The sequence below is a fragment of the Alligator mississippiensis genome, chromosome 10, assembly GCF_030867095.1.
Source record: "Alligator mississippiensis isolate rAllMis1 chromosome 10, rAllMis1, whole genome shotgun sequence".
Taxonomy (NCBI): domain Eukaryota; kingdom Metazoa; phylum Chordata; order Crocodylia; family Alligatoridae; genus Alligator; species Alligator mississippiensis.
In genome coordinates, this window is record NC_081833.1 from 76,920,271 (window position 1) to 76,937,427 (window position 17,157).

The following is a 17,157-nucleotide window of genomic DNA, read 5'->3' on the forward strand; positions in this document are numbered from 1 at the left end:
CGAAGGGGAGCAGCCTTTACTACGTTGCATGTCTTTGCGTGCCGTGGCTGCCTCCAATGCAACCGACCCCTTGAAGTCTTGCATTCCTGGGAGAGACGAGCACGCGACTGGTAGCGAACGCTGCGTCCGTGCTCCTTCGGCAGCCCCGCGGCTCCAGAACGATTCAGGACGTCACAAACATTTGGCTCAGTGAGATGGTCGCTGGGCGAGTGATGCAGGCCCGGGAGCTGCCCTGAGATCTGGAGGAGAGGGGTTTAGAGAAACAGGGTTTGGGTGATCTGCGCGCAGAGCGTGTTCCTATGAGCGTTGTGAGAGGAAGAGTCTGGGCGAGCGGCAAAGGCTCACCTGGCGCGGGCAGGGACAACGTGTAGCCCCTCACCAAGAATCACTTATTCCCTCGCTGTCCCAGAGATGTATCGCCACCTCGGTATTTTGTTCCATCGCTTCCTTGTGTTCCCGACCGCTGCGATGGGTAACGTTATAGCAGGACCTGTCATTAGGGCTCGTTATCTACATTTGTTCTTCCCAGTTTCAATAGCCGAAAGCGGAGACAATACCTCAGGCAGCCGTGGAAGGTGAGGGACAAACGGTGAGAGCTTCTAGCCAGGAAGAACCGACTCCGGCCATCTCAGACCAAGGGCAGGCCGTGCGGATTCGGACCAGGCGCGCTGTCGAAGGGCTCGGGCAGCGGAAAGGAGACGGACATCGTGGTGGGGTGAAGGAAAAGCCGTTGAAAATGTCTACTCAAATCTTTGGGGAAAGCAAGAAACATTATGGCTAGAAAAAGCTCGTTCACCCCTGAATCGATCTGTTGTCTGGATCTATTGGGATCAGAAGGAAGATCGCGGTACATCACAGCCAAGCTGGGCCCTTCCAGAAGGGCTGTTCCTGCTCCCGGATGAAATCTAGAAACACGCACAACCCCTGCCGGGTCCTCGGCCCAGGGACTGCCCAGCAAGTGCCACCTGAGTGCCAGGTCTTGGGACCCTCCAAAGAGCGATGCCATCGGGGCGCTCGCCTTTCTAGTCCCACGTCCTTCTAGCAGAGGCCTGTCTACGACCCTTTGCAGCGCTGGAGCGGCTAACCGTGCCCCCTTTAATGTCCCACTCCCGCCGGCGGTCCCGTATAACCGCCTCGTCTGTCCTACCCCCGGAGCGTCTCACAACAGGGACACGGGGAAATTCCCGTCCGATCTGCTGCCAGCGCATTCAGCTCCGTGCTTCGCCGGGTCCAGTCTCCTGCCCTGGGTACGTCTGAAGAACTCCAAAACTACTAAGAAAACCGTCATTTTCATTAAAATCTGATGAAAAATATCCCTTACGCTAGGAAGAGGGGAGTGGAGGGGAGGGGATCTAAATTCAAAACTGGGCGCGACTCCGGCAGCTGGCTGGTAGGGTTGGTATTGTGACACCGCGCTTTACAGCACGTGACGGTGCAGGTGCATGTGTACTTATCTTAATATTTTATACGGGATGTGTTGAGCAATGTGTAAACGTGCCTGTCACACAGCTTCTGTTGCTCGTATGAAAAACATTTTTAAAGTTATGTAACCTGCTTAGCAGCTATAACTGAAAGAGACTCCGGCATTAAACCCCTTCATTTCCTCAGAAGCAACCACGATTAGCTCTTCTCCGCAGGCCGACAGACCTGGACTCTGCCAGACCGCCGAGGATAAAATATCAGAGCTGACGACCCGCCCCAGCGTGTCCTCCACGCCGCACGCGCCGGGCTGGGCCTGGTGCTCTCCGCGGGCTGCTCGCAGAAAGACCCAGCTCCTCGCAGCTGTCGCGGCAGCGTGAGGAAAGGAGCCGGGGACAGGCAGGGCAGGGGTCAGGCGGGGCGAGTTGATGGCACCTCCGCAAGTCGGTGTTTGCAGTCTGTCATCTCGCGCGCCAGAGCCTCAGCTTTCATTAGAAGAAGGAGAGAGAAATCTAGCCCTTATGCCTGCGAACTAAGTGTAAATGAAGCAGCAATATCTGCCTGAGGCTGCAGACAGGCTTAAACAATAGTTCTGAGAGGTGTGAACTGGCCACTGTTCATCGCAGCAGGGCGTTTCTGAAGCATAAGAATGATAATTAAAGTGTTACATTTTTAATTATATCCCTGCTCATTGAAGCGCGCAGACAAGAATAGGGATGCTCATATCGTGAGGATCTGCGCCCCCTACCGTGCGCAGCGGCTCGCTTCGGCGGCTCGCGTTCTGGGAAGACCCGGGGACCCGTCTGCTGCATCCTCGCAACGGGGCGCCGTGGCCCGGGCCGAAGCGTCCCGGCTTCACCTGCCACCTTGACATCCACCCGGCAATGAATAAGGCTTCGCCTGCTCTCCGGGGTCTCGGCGGCGGCGTTGCTAAGCTCATTTCATGTAGACAAAGGCCTAAGAAACCAGGTCAGCCTTGTGTACACTCCACCTTACCAAAAGAAACACAGAGCTGCGTGTGATCGCCCGGTCGTCCAGTCATCTCAGTTTCTCCCAGAGGAACTTCATATCCACGATGAAAGGAAAGGGATTACGAACCTGCGGAGCCCTGCAGGAGAGAATCGTTGCATCAATAATGATAAGCACTTAAATAGCACTTTTCACCTTCAGTCCATGGCACGTGCGCCAGCTCGTGAACTCTCCCAGTGGACCCGCCGCGGTGGGCGTGAATGACCCATCTTGCAGGTGGAGATGCTGAGGCAGCAAGGTGAAGTGGCCTGTCTGTTGACCCCACACGCCATGCTTCTGGGAGAGACGCCCAGGTATTCCTCATTTCCAGTTATTTAATCCACGCGGCAAGTGGGCCGTGCCTAACAGCAGCCTCTGGGATCAAGCTGGGGGGATAACCTTTAAGCTGCTAAAATGGGACCCCGTCCACACCGCCCGAAGTCTGCAGAAGAGAGGATGCAGCCCCATGGTCAGTGGGGTCACAGGTCCAACAGAACGAGGACGGAGCAGCGACCGGTGTTGATGGTGAGAAGGAGATCCCATCCCGTGAGACCCTCGAGTCGCGTCTGCGCTGGACGCTGGGCCGGGGGGTTATCAGGTGCGAGAAGCAGAGCGGCTTTGGGAGCAGCTTCTCAGCAACCAGATCGGGACAGGGGATCGAGCACAACGTGCAAGTGAAAATGCCCCGTGACACTTGGCGCAGTACTTAACTTCCTGCTGCGTTGTGTTGTCTTTGAGGAGCACCAACCCATTGGCAGGCGTTCAACCGACGGGCTGCTTTACGTTTCAAAACACAGTTCACAGTTCAGACTTCCTGGCTATAAAACCTGGCCTTTGATACACCAGCTTGGAAATGCGACTCCTGTTGCTACTCGGTACCCAACATTTGCTCTATACCAGTGGTTTTCAACCTGTGGTCCACGAACCCCTTGGGGTTCGCAGATTGTCCCAAGGCTCCCCAAAAGATGACGGTGATCAGTCAAAAGTATGCGAATACCCGCACTTACCATTCAGAGGGGTCCTCACCCCCACTTGAAATTTCCAAAGGGGTCTGCACCTCCATTCGAAATTTTTTAGAGATCAAAAAAAATGAAAAAAGGTGGAAAACCGCTGCTGTGTTCATTAAAGGCGTGTCTATTAAAGAGCAGAATGAGAAACGGTCCATTTGGCAGTTACTCTTCTGAATGGAAATCTATGTGCGTGCGTGTAGATAGATTAGATAGGCCGTTCACGATGGAGTGAGGGTGGTAAAGAGGTTTTTTGGTGAGGTTGAGGTCATTTTATTGGTGAGGCGGAGATGTCTGATACCCGTGAATAGCAAAGCCATTATTGGATGTATTGCAGCTCGTCCCAGGCGAATGCCTGTAAATCCTTTATATCAAACCACATCTTCATGTGCTCCATATATGCTGCACATTTTACATAAGAACTATTCTGGAAAAGTTTTAGAGAGCTTTTTTAACTTTTTTTTATTGGTACCATTTTTCATATACCCCTTCCAGTAAAGCCAGACTGCTACAGTTACTAGAGGTGCAAGTCTCCAGGGCTCGGGGCAGAGAAAAATGTTAATTAATAACCAAAAATATTGAAAATAGACTTTCTATCTGTAATAATGTGATGATTTTTGAGGTCTGATGTCCTCTAAGTCCTGGACCAGTGACACACTCAGTGTCCATTCATCTTTTGAGAAACTACAGCAGGAATCAGGGACTTTACATTAGTGAGGGGAATGTCCCAGATTTTCAAGGCTCCTAGGCCTGGCAAGCCATAAAACGGCAGCACTCTCATGTCTGGAAAGCCATCGCGAACACCAGGTATTTTGCCTTTCGCTGAGATTCCTGTCTGGTTGCTGGATGCATGCAGCCAGATTTTGGAAAATAGAAAAAAAATAAATCCATCCTGCTGTGGAAGATCAGCTTTCCTCGGTTCGGGTCCTTGCCACTTTCAGAGGTATCTGGCCATGAGCCATGACTTGCCGTCCTCATGATCCAGGTCCCACGGGTACATGTAGTGCATGAAAGCCGTGTACCTCTTCATCATTTCTTTTGCAACCAGCATCAGATTTGAAACTGGGTCTAGGAAGGTGGCAGTAACCCCTGTACTGCCGCGGGCCCTCAACTTGTATCCCGCGAGCAGATCGCAGCTCGTAAGCCTTGTGCTCGCACATCCTGTGCAGAGCTCCAGCATTGGGTGCAATGTCGGAGGAGCAGCGTGACGGCTCCATCGCTGCAGAAACGGGGCACGGCTGCTGTGGCGTGCCAGCGGGTTGGGAGGGCAATGTTGAACGAATCCCCTCTTGATTTTACGTGGGAGCCCAGCGCGCTTCTAGATCAAAGGTGTGGCTCACGCGTGCTGCTGGGGCTGCTGCTTCAATAATTCTGCTGCCCAACTTGCCCTTCACGTCAGCGCAGGGCAGGACGGAGTGATGGAAAATAACTATTTATTAACTCAGAGAACTGAAATCAGAGGAGTGGGATGAATAATTCCCTGTGTTTCTAGTAATATTAAAGTCTCCTTCCCATTGCCTCCGCCTGCGAGCAGATGAGGCTAACAAACAAGAACTCATTTGGTTCAAGCCTCTTCTCGTAATTCATAGATTCATAGATTCATAGATGTTAGGGTCGGAAGGGACCTCAATAGATCATCAAGTCCGACCCCCTGCATAAGCAGGAAAGAGTGCTGGGTCTAGATGACCCCAGCTAGATACTCGTCTAACCTCCTCTTGAAGACCCCCAGGGTAGGGGAGAGCACCACCTCCCTTGGGAGCCCGTTCCAGACCTTGGCCACTCGAACTGTGAAGAAGTTCTTCCTAATGTCCAGTCTAAATCTGCTCTCTGCTAGCTTGTGGCCATTGTTTCTTGTGACCCCCGGGGGCGCCTTGGTGAATAAAACCTCACCAATTCCCTTCTGTGCCCCCGTGATGAACTTATAGGCAGCCACAAGGTCACCTCTCAACCTTCTCTTGCGGAGGCTGAAAAGGTCCAGGTTCTCTAGTCTCTCCTCGTAGGGCTTGGTCTGCAGGCCCTTGACCATACGAGTGGCCCTTCTCTGGACCCTCTCCAGGTTATCCGCAACCATAATGGTTGTGCAGGATACACCCTTTGCGTTTTAATGTCTCTCTCGCACCAGCGAGGCGCGGGGCTCCATCCCCTCCAGGTGCTCGAGGAGGCGTCCGCGAAATAAAGTTTTTCTGTGCGAGAGAAAGCCGGGAAGGCAGGGGAAGGGGACCCGGGCTGGGGCAAGCCCCAAGTTAGCCCGTGATCTCCCTCGGTGTGCTCATCCCCAAGCGCAGCTGTGACATTAACAGCCAGACATTCAAAGCATAATAATAATTCTGCAGATCAAAGCAGCCCTTCTTCAGACAATTACAGTAAAATTGAAGCTCTCCTCCAAGAGAAATGCATGCCCTTGTTGTGGTTTTCCTTTTTTTTTTTTCTCTCTCCCTTTTTCTTTTTTTTTTTTTTTTATTCTTTATGAGCAAATTGGTTTTTCAGGGCTATAGAAAGAGCTGATTGGAAGCTGAAATCCTCCCTTCTGCCCAGGGGTGGGATTCCCAGGGTTAGACATGTAACATCTGAAGGCTGATTTTTTTTTTTTTTAAATTGATATCCAAGAATAAAAGAGAGAATAGTAGGAGAAGCTGATCAGGAATGAATAAAGTCTCCTTTTAAGCTGAAATGCCCCCTCCCCATTTTCCCTCCAGAAAAGCCGGACTGTAATTGCTTGCAATCACTCGTCACAAATTGTCTGCTCGTATTTGCTTTTTAATTTTGTATAATCTGGTCCATTTCGCTCTCCCTGCCTTTGAGCTTAACCTCTCTGTTTTTGCCCTCTTTCTCTCTGTCTTGCATGCCTTCCCTTTCTCCCTTGCTTTAATTCTTCAGAGCTGTTAAAAAAGAGTAGTAATAATTCCCAATGATGTTTGATGGCTTTTACTAAGCAAAGGCACTTAAAAAAAACGAGAGAGACTGAATGGGCACGAGGTACATCTGGTTAGATTTCCTTGTTGTCTTTGAAGTTTTTGTTTGCTCGTGTACTTGTTTTATTTCTGATTCCCCGGGACAAGAAGGTATTTTAATAAAGATATAGGCCGACTCTACAGTCACCCAAGTGCGAGGCTCTTCTTTGCCCCCTGCAAGAAAGACAGTCCCAGGAAACCGGAGACGTGTCTTTAACTCGTGGCATATGATTGAATTTCCCAGTCTACCTTCTGACTACCTCTCTTTCTTAGGGACCCCCTGGTTTCAGGCATACATTAGCATCCTCCCCACGTGGACCAGGCATTTTCTCCCTTTTATTGCTGTAAATTATTTACATTAAAGACTATGATTGTGAAGCTGAGGTCATCGCGAGCGCAGCGTATGTTCAAGCGCTGGGAGAGAGAAGCAGAGTGGGAAACATCCTAGGAGGGAGAGCAATTCGAAAGCACCTAGCGGAGGGCGAAAACCAGGGTATGTGGAAGAGGAAAGACTCCACGAGCAGGGCGAAACCGAGATTAGTGGCAAGCAGGCCGGTCTTCAGCCAATCCCACTTTCTACCCGCTTTCCAGTGTGTGTTTTAGCTTGCGGCGTGGAGGTTGCACGCGCTCTCGTGCTCAGTCCCGCGTGGGCCGTGCCGGGGCGCGGGGCTGCGCTGCGAGCTTGTGCTCGTGCAAACTCCAGGTGGGTTGCGAGTGTCCCCAACAATCCCGCGTCTAGTCCTCCAGGACCGCGCTGCGCAACAGCCGCTTGCACGGGCAGACGCTGAGGTTGCGATCAAGTTTGGCGTCGGTCCTCTCTCATACAGATTTCTGCGGGAGCCAGCTCCTCCGGCTTGGAGTGGGAGCATATTTTATATTCTCAGATATATCTCATTGTACTAGAAACCAGAGGCAGAGGGGCCTGGGAGGAGAGATCTCCATCGGAAAGTGTAGCAACAGCGTGTTTACTAAGCCCAGCTGTCAGAGAGACGAGAGCTTCTTTTCACTAATACTTCTTTTAAAGCAGAGTCTCTCTGGCTTCAGCAGCACCTCGGGAACAGCTGGGAGATCAAAGGGACAGAGGATCCTACCCCACTGCAACCTGGAAAATATTTCTTTAGCAGCTGCTTCCCTTGGCCAGCTTGGCAGCTGCTGCTCTCATCCCAGGGCTGCGTCGCCTGCAGTAGAAAGCAAGCACAAACCTCTCCTCCCCGGGCTCAGCCGTGGGGCTGCAGCTGCTAAACGCATGCTGCTGGCCCATGTGCTCACCTGGGACCGGCAGCTACCTGTCTGCCTTGCCAAAAGGGTGCCAGCACACTCTGGCTGATTGTGCCAGGCTGAGTTGCCTCTTGACAGCTGAAACCCCTTGAGCTCGAGGCCTTCTCCTTCTTCCCAGCTGATGGAGATTGCTCGTTAGCTAAGGGGCGACAGGCCCGGCCTTGGGAGCTCTCCTTTCAGGCTCAGTCCCCAGTTGTGGTGTGCAGCGCGTGGGTGACAATCCCTCTCCGTCCGCGCCAAGCCACAGCCAGGCCGTGTTGGTAAATCTAGAAGAGGGGCATTTTGGCTCACCTGTGACTCGTTACTGTTGCTGTCCGGAGCAGGGTGTCTCAATGGAGCAGGGCTTTGATAACCTCGTGGTGAAGCCTTGCATGTAGGTTTTCTTCCTGGAAATGAGATCATGTTTGAATCCCTTCAAAACAATGCTGAAGGGGCTCTTCTTTTCATTTTTAGGCATTCCAAGGGGCAAGCCTGACCAGCCATGGAGATGGCTTTTTCCAAGCCCTGTGGGCCACGGCTCGGTAGTGCCTTGCTGAGGGTGGACGCGGCCTGAGCCGGGTCGGGAGAGCTCTGCCTTGGCTGCTCGACCGAGGGGTCTCCTCTGGAGCCGTTCTGGGATGGGACACGGTGCTCAGCACCGCCTCGCCTCTCCGGGGGGAATCCTGCACAGGTAAGTCGCTTGTTTTCTCTCTCTTTTTTAACTCCTAAACGCCTGTTTTAATGTACGTAGGGCAGAGCTTGCAGAGCGAACGTTGCATGCCCCGGTGCTCTCCCTTTACAAGCTGTTTGCGAGCCAAACAGAGAGGCTTCTCGGAGGCCTTCACTCTTGAAGCAGATGCAGACCTGCTCTCTAAAAACAAATAGTTGCCGGTTCCTAGCAAACAAACCTTTAGGAAAAAAAAGTGCAATTTAAAAAAGAAAATTGCATGTATATTTTTCTTGACACATTTTTAAGGGCTGTTTGTGACGGATTTACAATGCTCATATTATTCAGTTGTACATTTGAAATTCTAATCAGCCCTTTGAATGGGCTGGTGCTAGCTGGGAAGTAGCAGGAATAAAATAATTCCATTGAATTATGATTTTTGCTGACACCCTCATTCTCTGGCCCCAGACCATCCTTGGCATGGCCTTAGTGGTTTGTCGTGGAGTACATCGAAACGAGGAAGCTGTAGGAACAGAGGATGAACTGATACCCTTCCTGCTTTACCCCAACACCCCTAAAAATGTGGCTTGGGAGGAGTTGGGAATTTATCCAAGCTCCTTTCGGATGTATTTCCCCACTCCTAGACCACAAAGAGAGCAGTTTTCTCCCAAGCGCCGCGGTATCTTTCCTAATGGCTGAGGCCTTTGCTGCAAGTTTTGAGATGTAGCCAGACCTGACTGAAGAGATAAGGCCCGCTTCCCAACACCTGGTATTTATTGAATGTCTGTAGTAAATACAACAACCTTTGTCAAAACACATGGTCGAAGGAGATTGCTGCAGTTGAATTTTAATAGCGGTTTAAACATCTGCTTGATGCCCTTTGAGGTTATTCCTAGTTTAATGAGTAAATAGCAGAACCAGTAGCATTTCTCTTTGGAGAAAGGGAGCCTCTTCCAGGCCTGAAGCGAGTGTCTCTGGGCCAGACCGTTGTAGCGTCCCCGTCGCCCCCACGGCGTCACTGGAAATGAAGGCTGCATCGGGGTTTTCCGGGTAAAGCCTTCGTGTTGTTTCAGTTAGAAACCCTCCCGTGGCTATTCTGGCTAAATAGTCACTGTCCTAGGACACCCTGGTTTGGTGGTAGCTGCCTGAAATGTTGTTTGGATTTTACTGCTTGTGTTGTTCGTCTTTAAGACCAAATGTGACATTTTTGTCTAAAAGGAAACCTGGTGAAAAGGTATGGCTTATAGCACAATGGTTACTGTTTGTCACTTAATTCTAGCCTTTTTCTTTTTCATCCTTTTGGTTCCTTGTGACAAAATGTGAAAAAGAAATGAATGAGTGGGGAAAGAGAGGGCAATCCCCAAACCTAGACCATCAGAACAAGTCTGATTAGTGCTAGCTCCGAAAACTTTTGGAAAACTGAAGCTCTGGAGTCGACTTCCCAGGGAGGGTGCAGTGCCTAGCCTGGGAAGTCTTCAAGGGGAGACCGGACGGACACCGCACGGGGATCACTCGATCTCTAAGGTATTTCTGCCCCGAGCGGCTTGGACTCGATGATCTTTCAGGGTCCCTTCCAGCACTTACGAGCCTATGAAAATGTCCCGTAAAATATTCTGTAAAATAAGATGTTGAAAAACTTAAAAATGACTCCTCTTCTAAGGCTGTGGAAAGAAAATCAATTCAGGCTATGCGAAAATGAGGCCTGTTTTGAAACCAGCTGTACACAGCAGCAGGCATGAATTTGTAGATGTGCGTCTCCATACACGGGAATGAGTAGTGAGCATCAGTGCCTTCGTGTCACCACGGTGTCAGCCGTCTTCGGCTTCCTGCCAGATTTCTCTTCTGGTTACTCGTCCGCAAACTCTGCAGAGAGAGGCGGTTAGCTATCTTGATGCTACGCAGCTCTGATTCAGTTAGTCTGTGAGGTGCACGCTCTGCCAGGACACGTCCAGAGGTGTCGCAGCCGCTCTGGAGCGTCTCTAAAACGTAGTGCCTGCCTGGTCCCCAGCCCCACGGTATCTGAGCCCCTCGCCCTCTCCGGTGCATTTATCCTCCCTGGCATTATCCCCGCTTTGCACTGGTGTGAGGTCGTCCCCCAGGTTCCTGCGGCTGCACGACTGCACCGGTCAGCAACTGGGGCCCCACCGGGCACTTGGAAAAAGGTGGTCCCCGTGTGCAGAGCGTGCGGTGTGAGTGCCGGGCGAGACGGGCAGAGCGAACAGGCACCCGGGGCGGGTTTGGGCCAGCGCTGTGCAGCCCTCGGGGTAGCGGTGAGCTTTTGAGGAAGGATTTGCACGCGTGGCTTTGCCCATTTCCACCGGGAGTCCTTCCTTGCGACGTGAGACGGCGCCGCGGTGGCTCTGGGAAAGCTCGCCTGGTCGGCGCTGGCAGAGCAGAAGCAGTGCCTGGGGCCACGAGCCGCAGAGGCGGGTGACGGGACAAGCAGGGAGGGAGCAGGACTTACCGAGGCTAAAACTAATCCTTAACCAACGCTGCCCTCCGCTAAGTAGGGGTCCCCGTAATAGCCGCGCGGCGGTACCTCCGCAGCCGGGCGCTGGATTTCCAAGCCTGGGAGAACCAGGCTCCTGACTTGGTGCTAGTGTTAAAAGGGACTTAATGACAAATATAAATCGGCTCCCGCCCGATGAGCGTGAGAGCCCCTTGATACCTGCCTGTGTTTGGACCCGTTCCTTCCCCGGGGCGGTCTCTTCACAACAGACGTTTCAGTGTCTTTCGGCCACTTAGAAAAGTTCATTATATTTTTAATGTGATTTAAAAAAATTAAAATAACGATTTGATATACAGGCATTGATGAAAGATGTATTTTTAAAGCAGTAAATTAAAATCTCATTAATATTTCAGTGAGAATATTTTGTGCTTATCTGTTTCATCTCTATTTTTGACCTATGGCTTGGAGTTCACAGCATGAAGGAGATGGTGAAATCTGTTCACCATAAAATGTTAATTATAAGTAAATTACAGCACAAACGTTCAATCAGCCACATTAATTCTACATAAAGTGAATTATTGTAGCAGAAAATTTTAAAATGTGACTGAATTTTATAATCTGCATCCTCCATTTTCTACCTTTGCTTTCAGTGCTGAGCCTGCTGTGCTCTGCCCCAGCATGGCTGAGCTCTTTGTGTGCGGATAGCAAGTGCTTTCCACTTAGGACATGTTAAAAATTCAGAAGGACAATTTGATCCATTTGCTTGCAACCTACTAAATGGGTCTTAATTACATAAAATTCCCTTTGCCCATTGGCAAAATGTAATAGGAATTTGAACTGTTTAACCACTCACTTCTAAAACACGAAGCGGAGAAGGCCTTCCTCCCGAGCGCGGGAACGTGCCATGATTTCCCTCGCATTGCTGAGGCAGGCGGCAGGGCCACGCCAGAGGGGAAAGCGTGAGACCAGCCCCGCGGACCGACGGACTACCAGGTGCGCGTCCAAAACGCTGCCCGCGGGGCTGGTCCGAGACGCCGGAGGAAGGTCTTCGGTGCTCTTTGGAAGCTGAGAGGTGGGGATTGCCGGTTTCTCGACTCCGGAGGAAACAGAGGCCTCTTTTAATGCTGCAGCTAGATGCAATACAGCTTCCTAAATAAATCCCAGTACTGTTAAACCACCACAGAAAATGTACAAAGAGAAGAACTGTCTGGCAACAAGCGCCTAAGATGCCATCTGTGCCCGGAGCGTATCTGAGAGCTCGAGTAAGCACGTGGCACGAGGCTCCGGATCCCAGGAGCTTGCCGGGAGAGAAAAGGTTTCTATTTGGTGAAGAATTGCACCAACGCGCTCCTCCCCTGAAAAAGGGTATGTGCTGCAATAAATATACTGCTGAAGAATGAGGTCTTTTACTGGCTCAGGTGCCAGAACTGGAAAAACATTTGTGCTTGCTCTCTTCTCTCCCTTCGTGCAGTCTCGGATCCAAATTTCAAAGGCTTATTTTTCAGGTGTTAAAAGTTTAGGGGCTCCAATATGGTTGTAATCCCAGGCGATATATTAAAATGTTTTTCTAAGGGAAGTAAATGAAGGGTTTTTGTTGCAACTCCCCCACCGTTGGCTCCAAAATGCTGTAAGATGTTTTCTGATTTAAAAAAAAAAAATCAATTTGAATTTGGATTTTTTTCTTAAATCTTCTTAGTCTTGAGAAATGACCAGCGGGCGCAGTCTTGTGATACTGAAACAGTGACATTTCCCATTTTACTGCCTTCGGGCTCACAAAAGTTTTCTCTAATGTCGTAACAATAAAACTTTTTTTTTTTTTTCTGGAGAGCTTCCCGTTTGAACAGTTCTCAGTTATGCAAAGAAATACTTATTTTTATACCTGGACATAGAATTTGTTTGCACATTCATTCGATGCAGGTCTCCTCTTCGCCATTACCAGGAGGGCGTATAGGCCAGGAACCCGACTGCTGATCGGGAATAGATACAGCTAATCAACCTGGTCCGGTTTGGCTGCCCAATTATCTTCCTGGTCTAAGGCTATGGTTGACTGGTGTCAGGATTTCCTAATTCAGTAAGCCAGTATAATTTACATCTGAGATTTCGAGTGGCCTGTTGCACCCAAAATAAAACAGCACCCCTCCAGACTAATCCCTAATCAATGTTGGTGATCGTTGTTGAGTAGTTGAAGGCTCACCGTATGAGGCCCTGTCATCCCTATTACAGTTCTGGATTTGCTGTTGAATAGTGAAGCTGCACGTTCATGTTGTGAAAATCAGATATTTGTCCAAAGCCACTGTGGCTCAGCTTGGCCCATAAGGAGAACAGGACGTGGGGACTTTGCCCTATTTCTTCAGCTCACCCGTTGCGCTGAAATCCAGAGCCCTACCCGATGGCTGCAGCCCTTTGGCAAAGATTGAAATGCTTTTCCTGGTAGTAAAGACCGCTCAGAAATTGAAATCCTAACGCATTTATGAAAGGAAGAAAAATCCATCTATAAAAGTGTGTTTGGGGGGGATGGGGGTGAGAAATTTCCAATTTGCTAATGGCAGGAGCTGCTAATCTGCAAATGTATGCAGGAGCTGGTGATCCCGTACCAGTGCGAGATAACCTTGAGGATTAGAGCGTCTCAGAGGAAAGTGTTGGAAAGCTGGTCCCATTAAGAGAAGGAGCACTGGGATCAGGGCAGACTGGACCTTACTGGCAGGATACCAGTTGCACAGATGGGTGGCAGAGTATTTTGCTTTCCCAAGTCGGGTTTGAACAGCGATTCTTGAGGAGACCTACTGCTCGTGTCTGTTCAAGCTGCCCAGCGTCGGGGAGATCCAAGCAGCTTGCTGCCTGTCCAGGGCAGGGCTCCTGAAAGAGTGCCCGCGGGCCGTAGCAAGAGATCAAAGCAACCGCGTGCTGCAGTGATGGGATGTAAGTGGTGAAATGTCTGCACAACTGATGGGAAGCAAAGGCCCCCATTTAAGAGCTCAGTCCTGCAAAGTGTTAGCACTCTCAGCCCCCACGGACTTCAGTAGCAGATCAGGGCACTCGGATCTGGAGACCGAACGCCAATGAACATCAGCTTGTGCCTGGACGTTTGGGGTCCAGATAGCTTCGGTGGTCAGAGTATTGCTCAGCTGGGTCTCGATAGCCACTGTGGAAATACCGAGGATAGAAACAAACAGGGAATTTATTGGGATTCGACTCTGATTCCCTGTAAAATCTTACCATAAAATAATAAACCGTTATAGGGGAATTAGAGATTGGGTTATGCACATACACAAACTACCTGTAATAACCACCCTGGTGCAAGAAACCAGATCTGTTCGTTCATATTTTTATTAGGCCGAACAAACTCTGCTTCTGGCCTATTCCCTGGCCCATAATGGCTACAGCACACCACTCTGCATTTTCAGCAATAGGCAGAGAGAGCAGAGCTGGTACCCAGCTGCCTGACTGCATGCAGAGATGCTACGATGCAGCACACATTGCACATGCACACTTATTTTCAGCATATCTGTGCCCTAATCGTTTTAAATTTACGTTCTGGGCTGCATCCATACCTTGCCTCCGTTGTGACTGGCAGAACGAGCGCTGCCTAATGCAGCTACACAAGATACAACGGGCTGTTCAAGACCTGCTCTGCCCTAGCCAGAGCGCAGTGCACGCGCGTGTGAGCTTCGCTAACCAGTTGTAGCGTATAAGTGGCATGAGTGTACTGCATGGGCTTATTTGCACTTGATTTAGTGTGCAGGCTTATTTGGCAGAGGTGTACACCTCTTAACAGATACACGTGCAACTTAAATGCTGCAGTCAGGGCGCACACTATGCTTTCGAAAACGGGTGGGGAAGGGAATTCATCCCGAGGACCTGAGAGATCACCAGGACTTTGATGGCAGATCTGTTAGAGAGGTCTGAAATGCGAGGAGATGGGTGGTTTTGATTTGTTCTGCCATCTTTTATTATGTCCCCAACACTTACTAATCTAAAGGCGCGGTACAAGAGCAAAATCAGAGTCTGGCGGCTTCTCTTGATCAAATCCTCCTTTTGGCCCCGCTGCTGCCCAGTGTAGGACAGAGGTGACCTAACAAAATGACAAGTAAAAGTATTGCCCTATTCTTAAAGGGTTTTATTGGGTTTCTTGCAGCTGCCTCTGTCAGATAAATTATTAATGGTAAACACAGATCTGTTTCTTCTATCCTGCTTTCCTACCCCACCAGCAGCTGGCTGGATGTGTCATGTCATCCATCACGTGTAGACCTGGATCCCATTCCAGCAATAAATATACCTGCGTGTCAGACTCTCCAAGAAGTGGCTTAAAGGGGAGATTCACTAGGATGTTCAAAAAACTCAGTGGATCAGCAAAGCTGTTTGCAATGGAGAAGAACGAGAACGAGAGCGAGAGGGAACAGGATGGATGCTAAGAGCCCTTGTTTTCCAGTAAGCAGCGTGATTGGCAGCAGAAATAAACACTAACGGGAAGCTTGTGTATCAATCTAATTGTATAATTGCGGGTTGCTTTCTGCATGGTTTGATGTGCAGATTGTAGTAATGTGCAGTGTCTCTGTAGCAATTGCTGTTTGGTCTAACACTAGGAAGTAGTTCAGGGGCTTCCTGCGCAGCCGCCTGCCGCTCGCGTGCAGCTGAGCTCCAGCAGAGCCACTGCCCAAGCTACGCCTGTGTGTTAACACACGTCTGGTGGCTGTTGCCTGCCGGGTGCCTCGAGTCTTACCTGCGAGTGCGAGCAGGTGAGCTGGGAAGGAAAGGGAGCGCGGTAATATAGTCACTGCAGAGCTCTCCGAGCAGCGATCGTGAGCCCCCTTCCAAGTTCCCGCAGGTAGAGACGTGTCGTGTGTCCTCGTTGCTGCCAGCACGCTTCGCGTGTCGCGTCCGCACCCGGCGCGCTGCGCTTTGGGAGCCGGCAAGGGAGAGGCGCGCTTGCCAAACGCTGTCCTGGGGGTGGACGCAGAGTGAAGCTCTCAAAGCTCAGTCACGTCTTGTCCTGTCCAGGTCTGCAGGTGCGTCCGCACCATTGCATGATGAATAGGCCAGCGGGGCTCGTGTCTGCCAGGAACGGAGAAGCATCCGGGACACACTGGGAGCCACCGCCCGGGCCGATAAGGGTCTGGGGTGCCTGCATACGCTTGTGGTCACTGCTTTGTCCCTGGTTTTAACCCAGAGAAGATGATATGTTGGTAAAAGATTGCCTGCATTATTAATGCTGTGGAGAGCATGCCTTAAATGACAAACTAACCCCTGGCTGCTGAGGTTGGAAATCCCATATGCAACACCTAACCCGGTGTACATTTTAACCCCTGTTGCATCCGCGGATGAGGAGGGCCAGACCACGACTGGGGATATCCACCAGCATCTTATCTCTCGTGCGCTGGAGCAAAAGGGTGGAAGATTTCCCAAAGATGTCTCGGAGGGACACAGCTTGAGAGACCGCCGAAGGCAGCGTGCTGGACGCAGCTAATTCCTCTGAGTTTCATCAACCTCCGCTGAGTTTTGCAGTGGACGGGTGAAGGGTTTTACTGTCCGATCAAGCTGACCCAGCAAGCCCGTGTCTCGCTCAGTCACTAAATGCATACCCCTTTTTCCAGGGGGAGGGAGCAGCATGTACATGTGTGTCTGTGCCGCTCGCTGCTGCTTTGTATTTGGGAAAGGAAAACCCAGGTTGCTGTAGAAATAGAGGATTTGAAGGAAAATGATGAAACAAGACTAAACTGTTTTACTATTTGGCTGTTTTTTCACTAATAGTTGTCATGATAACACATCTGCATATTCCTACAGAACCGGTCCCTATATAGCTAATACGGCACTTCAATATTTATGCAGCTTTCAGTAAATATAGAGCATTAGCAATAATCATTGCGCTAAAAATATCTCCTCACCATTTCCTTTCATGCTGTCTGTATTGGTTTTTCCACCCTGCCCCCTCTTTTTTTTCTCTTTATTTTCTGCTCCCCCACGTGACGGTCTCAGTAACACGAGTGCTCGTGTCCAAGGGGTGGCTAAGCCATTTGGAGAAGATAACAGCTGCTTCATTTAACTGCACAGTCTTTGCGCTCTCAGCATTTAAGCGCTGTCAGGTATGTCGAGTATGAAAGGCGCTATCGAGAGCCTGGGTCTATTCTCTTTATGGCGAGCTTGATGCAAAACCTGATGCAGTTAATTTCTATTATTTTTGCCAAGCTGTACATTTAAAAAAAAAAAAAAAAAAAGGTAAAAGCTGTAGCCGTCGCATGCTGGGTACCGTGCCCAGAAGACTGACTGGTTTTGGCTCTGCCGAGTGCTCCTTGGCGGATAATGATAAGTGGCACGAGTGTCAGATCAGAAGCTTTTGCCGGCCAAATGAATCTGTCCCTCTTCCGCGGTAATTATCCACTCTCAGACTCCTCGTCGCAGCAG

General features: G+C 50.3%; 1 protein-coding gene across 2 annotated transcripts in view; it reads left to right on the forward strand.

Moving 5' to 3' along the window:
• ZFHX3 (zinc finger homeobox 3) overlaps positions 1–17,157 on the forward strand; it is an 813,079-nt gene that overhangs the window by 410,159 nt on the left and 385,763 nt on the right. For both annotated transcript variants that reach the window (XM_059714010.1, XM_006258819.4), the window contains one exon: positions 8,117–8,333. The gene's annotated coding sequence lies outside the window, so the exon portion shown is untranslated. The remainder of the gene's footprint in view (positions 1–8,116; positions 8,334–17,157) is intronic.